This window comes from Polypterus senegalus, chromosome 15 (assembly GCF_016835505.1).
Source record: "Polypterus senegalus isolate Bchr_013 chromosome 15, ASM1683550v1, whole genome shotgun sequence".
In the NCBI taxonomy this organism is placed as follows: Eukaryota; Metazoa; Chordata; class Cladistia; order Polypteriformes; family Polypteridae; genus Polypterus; species Polypterus senegalus.
The window spans coordinates 129,203,379-129,209,643 of NC_053168.1; positions in this window are offsets into that span (position 1 = coordinate 129,203,379).

A 6,265-nucleotide genomic window follows, 5' to 3' on the forward strand; every position below is an offset into this window, starting at 1 on the left:
CAACGGCATCTTGACTGCCATTAGGTATCAGGATGAAATCCTTGGACCCATTGTCAGACCCTACGCTGGTGCAGTAGGTCCTGGTTTCCTCCTAATGCACGACAATGCCCGGCCTCATGTGGCAAGAGTATGCAGGCAGTACCTGGAGGATGAAGGAATTGAAACAATTGAATGGCCTTCACGATCCCCTGACTTAAACCCAATAGAACATCTGTGGGACATTATGTTTCGGTCCATTAGGCGCCACCAGGTTGCTCCTCAGACTGTACAACAGCTCAGGGATGCCCTCATACAGATCTGGGAGGAACTGCCACAAGACACCATCCGTCGTCTCATTAGGAGCATGCCCCGACGTTGTCAAGCATGCATACAAGCTCGTGGGGGCCACACAAGATACTGAAAAAGCATTTTGAGTAGCAGAAATTAAGTTTTTGAAAAAATGGACTAGCCTGCCACATCTTCATTTCACTCTGATTTTAGGGTGTCTACACAATTGAGCCCTCTGTAGGCAGAAAACTTTTATTTCCATTAAAAGACTTGGCATCCTTTTGTTCCTAAGACATTGCCCTGTCGTTATTTGTATAGATATCCAACTTCATATTGAGATCTGATGTATCTAATGTGTTTCTTTAAAGTGTTTCTTTAATTTTTGTGAGCAGTGTACTTGCAAATACTATTTTTTATATTGTATATACTTTTATATATACTGTTCTGAAGACACATGGAAGTAAGAATTTCATTGTACACATAACAATAAACTTGAAAAGTAACAATATTAAGCACAGCTTGGAGCAAAATTCTGCAATGATTGGAGCCAATCAACAATATCTGTTTTACATGGACGTTATCGTCAACCATTGGCTCAGCCCCAACTGACATCAAATACAAATGACAACCGCTACAAAGTTTCATTGTTAAATGTGTTACTGCTCTCAGAAAGCTGGTTTCCTCTGACAGTGTTATAGTAGAAGTCTTTTGTGCACTGAGCTGTGTAGAGTGCTGCATTGCTCGAAAAGGTTTGGTAGGTTAGTTTGCAGATTTCAGTGCCTCTCTTTACTTTTGGCAGGTAATTATATGTCTTTTGTCCATATTTGTAGCACCTACAGTAACTCTTGATAATTCACTTGTACTACATTTAAATCAGTTAGAAAGCATCTAAATGTTATATCAATTTGTGCATTTACAGTATGCCATAATCGGGAAATACTTCATGTACCAGTTTAGTAATCTTGGCAGGAAATCCTTTCAAGCTTTCGTTCACCCAGCTCCAGCCAGGTGGCGTGAAAAAGTAGTTGGGTGGGGTGGGACAGGGAAATTTGGTGGTGGAGAAAATTAAATGTGCATTATTTTTATTAGTTAGTTATTATTAATTATTTTCCAATGCTTATTATGATTTTCTTTTTTAAGGTTTGACACTTGTGCCACAATATTTTTATTAAATTTAAGAAGTCTGCAATTCAGGATACTGCAACCCTAAAATAAATTTTAAATAACAATTGTTATGACATAAACCAAGAGGCCCAAGTAATGTCGCTGTCAGGAAGAAAAGTGAAAATAATGAAAAAAAAAGTATGGGAAAAGGAATTATACATACTAAGGTGATATGTTAACACTGAGGGTTATTAGGTGGTGACGTGTGGACTGGCCTGATAGCCAAGATCAGTGGTGAATATGTGCAGTGTTGCTGTGGTGACTCGTTGCTGTTCAGAAGCAAGATGACAGCTGTTACTGAGTTTGCGGAGGAGGCTTTACAAGGCTTTTTGGGGAGAGACGCAGACTTAGAACTGATCACAGGCGTCTGGACTAGTCCCGCTTTGGGACCACTACAGTATACAAGGAAAATGAACTGTTGCCAGAGGATAGAACTGTGTCGTTTATGATTATTGCTGATGTCTTCATATAGACTGTGACTGTCTCAAATGTCCTCCCCATTCACAATGTGCTTTATTCCTTGTCCCTCCTTATTCAGTGTCCCTGCCTTAATATTCTTTTATATTTGTCGGCGATTGTATTAGCTGTGGACCTGATCTCCTTTTTCAACCACTGCACTATGCTGAACATTTTTTTACATCCTACAAAATGAGCCTCTGCCCTTTCCAGATTTGCTCCACTCTTCAGTGGCAATATGACAAGCCCGCTCGGGTCTAGTTTTGCACGTCTCCTGGGGTAAAGAGTTACTTAGATATAGTGGAAGGATTCAGGTATGTGGACAATGGGTTGTGAATGTTAAATTAAGTAAAGAGCAAGGTAAAGAATAAAACAAGACTCTCCGTTAAGGCTAAGTGTGCTCCAATGTACGTTTCAAGTCGGGGTATTTCGGAGAATGTTGATTTTTGATCTGTGGCTGAATTCCCAAGTCCACCTGTTATGCTCTCTGGTAAATATCCCAATATTATATGTTATCAAGTTTGTTCATTCTCAGCGTTATGTGCAGAACTTGCGGGAGGTAAAGGTTACACTTCTCTCCCAGGTCGCTTATTGCACTGCATCCCGTAACCCTCTTGTCATCCATTCCATCTGCAGTAAACCACTTCTCTGTTACTGACCTCACGTTTTCTCTTCTTTTCCATTGTATTTTGACTTCTAATTTTAAATACTGCACCTTTCTTTCTTTAAGCATCTCGAGTCCCTTTCGATGGTGATATTGTAGTGTTTTTATTTAGTATGTAGATGATCTGTTGCTTTGCTCTTATTTAAAGAAGAATTGCAAAAAGAAAAAAAAACACTGACGTCAGCCCCTAGATTTGTATTAAACTGAATTTTCAAGTAATTGGCTGAAATGTGCACACAAAATTTAGAAATCTCTGAAATCAGACTCTAGAGCTCTGGACTAATTCGGGTTACAATGAGTTTTGACAGTGTGTAATACTTGGTAAATGGAAAGGTCTCCAATTTTGCTCATAAAACTAATTGTACATGTACGAAACATCCTTTGAACCCTGATCACGTTCTAAGGAAAAGTGTTCTTTTAATAGTAATAAAATACAACGGGGACAATTTCTTTCAAGAATTAAAATATTATTGGTGTGTGCTGTGATGCTTTTGAGAAATATTGAATGTATATTGAGCTTGGATGAGTGCAAAACCACTGTTAAGACAGCATGGTGACGCAGTGATTAGCACTGCTACTCAACAATAGGAAATGAATGCTTGGGCTTATATGCTTTCTGTGTGGAGTGAGAAGTGTGTGCTTTAAATTGCAACAGTTTAACTGCCTTTGAGTATGTTTTCCATTATGTTGAAGACGTTTTGTGACTGCAGTGTATTAAACAACGTTTGACAGAGTTTGGGAATACGGTTGAAGAGAATGTGTGAAATACACATGAATGACACGATTGATAAAACTATGCATGAAACTGAGAATGTGTATGTGTAAGTGTTTATGTACGTATATTGTATGTATGTATATATTGTGGTATATGGCCAGCCGTTCATCCCGGCCAGTTTCCCCACGCCAATAGATGGAGCCCTCCCGGCAACATGGAGGTGCCCGGAATTCCAGCAGGGCATTATGGACCTTGGAGTCTTTCTTCACAGCCCTGCTGGATACCGTGGGGACCACCAGAGGATGCTGCAGGGAGGCCCAGGGACTTGTACTATCCATATAGCTTGGAAGCAATTCACAATAATGGAACTGGAAGAGATGATATACTTCCGGGCTAAGGAGAAGAGGGGTTTTGATCTGACCCGGAAGTGCTAAGAATCACATGGACTGGAAGGTTCAGAAGCTCTTCCGGGTCAAGGACTATAAAGGATTGTGGGAAACCCCAGAGCGAGGAGCTGAGTTGGGAGGAAGGGTGACTAAGCTGTTGGGAGGTGTGGAGGATTATTGAATTGTGATTATTATTTATTATTGAGTATTGTGGAGTGGGGGTGCTTTGTGAACATTTATTAGTTAAATAAATTCATATTGGACTTTTATCTGGTGTCTAGCGTCTGATCTGAGGGTTCAAGGGAGTGATAGCGCTCCCTATCTGTCACAGTGGCGTAGCCAGCAGGATTCTCTGGCCGATGGTTTGGCAGAGGACCTAAATAAATTTTCTGTGATAGAAGAACCCCAAAGAAGACAGCGTCAAAACACACAGAAAAATCGCCACAAACCCTGTTACCAAGTCCATTATGGGAAAAAAGAAGGCAAAGCCAAGCGACAGCGCCAGTGGAGGAGCCACAGTCATCATGGCTGGCGCTCGGGATGAGCCACGGAGCGGCCACATAGGTCGGGAGAGGCCTCCGGAGAAAGACGACTACCACGAGGTAAGTGCCGGCAATTTATTAAAAAACATCTTTAAAATAACTAATTTGTCCCGTGCACATACCTTGGAAAAGGTCATCCGGAGGCTCTGCGGGAGGCAGGAGAAACTCCCAAAGACGGTGGTGCACTCTCGTTCGAGCCGATGAGAACAAAGGACTTCCGCATGTCGGGTGCTGGCGAGGGACACGTGACCCAACCTGAAGGATTGTGGGAAGGAGGAGGCCCACGTCCTACTGCTTTTGGCTGCGCCCTAGAGAAAACAGACTTGGGCTTTCCGAAGGGAAAGGGGGCAGCGAGCGAAGTGTTGCTCACCACACACAAAGGTAAGGAGGGCAGGGAAATGACTGATCGATCCACCAACAAATTAATACAGGCGGGTCGCAGTCAGCCAAAGATGTCGACCTGGTCCTCTGAAAAGGAGAACTCCAATTCCCAGAAGCCTGTGCACAACCCAACTGAACACGCACCAGGAGGGGACGTGCTCATTGGCTCCAGGGCGGAAGGTAAGGCAAGTAATAGTTTGAGCCTGCCTCGAACCAAATTAACTAATGTTATTGACTTGCTGGTGCTGGAAAAACTAATCCAGCCTGTAAGTAGTTTCTTACAGATCGCGATTACAATAAATAAGATCGTGGAGGAGCTGGGAGCTGCAGCTGAAGTGCCTTTAAAGAAAGTAGATTACTTGTGGCAATTAGGTCGGGAGCCTCCCGTAATGATTGATTCACTCATACAGGCAAGCAAGACCCGTACCGTATATAACAGAGGAACGCAGAGTGAACCAGGCCCGCAATTGATTAATAGCGAGTGCCAATTTTCTACGAGCCCTACAAGGGAGTTTGGAACAGTAACAGAGCGGTCAGGGGAAGGGTCGATCGAGCCAGGGCAGCTGGATGGTGCTGCCTCCCGGAACGATATGATCCTTAAGACCCCGATACCAACTATATTTAAATCTAAAGGGATTCAAATAGTAAAGTGTCTCTCTCTATTACATAGAGAGACTCAGACTGAGGAAAAGCCCCAGAGTAAAAAGGAGATCCTAATTGAGAAACGGGGGTTTCTTGATAGAATAATAAAGAGACTTGTACATTCAGATGTGGTTGTGGAACCCTACTCAGCAGATAAAGGGGCGGAGCCTAAATTTCCAAAATGCTTCCTGTCTCGCAGGGAGAGACAAACTGGAGGAAGGCGGCAGTGTTATGGATGTCGCCGGCCGAGCCACATATGGCAGGATTGTCCAAGGAGAACCAGGGATAAAACGAGTTACGTATATATGTTGTTCCCCCCTAGATTCTCCAGGGCTTATTTACCAGGACAAAGCCAGGAACTGGCCACAGCCAGAGGCTCCTCATGGAGGAAGACGACCTTTGCGGGACTGGCCACTTCGAACCATGGTTCATCGCTGGGGAGGGAGTACTGTGGTATATGTCCAGCTGTTCATCCCGGCCAACAACCCCACGCCAATAGATGGAGTCCTCCCGGCAACATGGAGGTGCCCCGAATTCCAGCAGGGCATTATGGACCTTGTAGTCTTTCTTCACAGCCCTGCTGGATACCGTTTGCACCACCAGGGGACGCTGCAGGGAGGCTCAGGGACTTGTACTATCCATATAGCCTGGAAGCAATTGACAATAATGGAAACGGAAGAGATGATATACTTCTGGGTCAGATCAAAACGCCTCTTCTCCTCAGCCTGGAAGTGCTAAGAATCACATGGACTGGGAGGATCAGAAGCACTTCCGGGTCAAGGACTATAAAGGATTGTGGGAAACCCTAGAGTGAGGAACCGAGTTGGGAGGAAGGGTGACTGAGCTGCTGGGAGGTGTGGAGGATTATTGAATTGTGATTGATATTATTTATTATTGAGTATTGTGGAGTGGGGGTGCTTTGTGCACATTTATTAGTAAAATAAATTCATATTGGACTTTTATCTGGTGTCTGGCGTATGATCTGAGGGTTAAAGGGGACGACAACGCCCCCTATCTGTCACTATATATATATATATGTGTGTGTGTG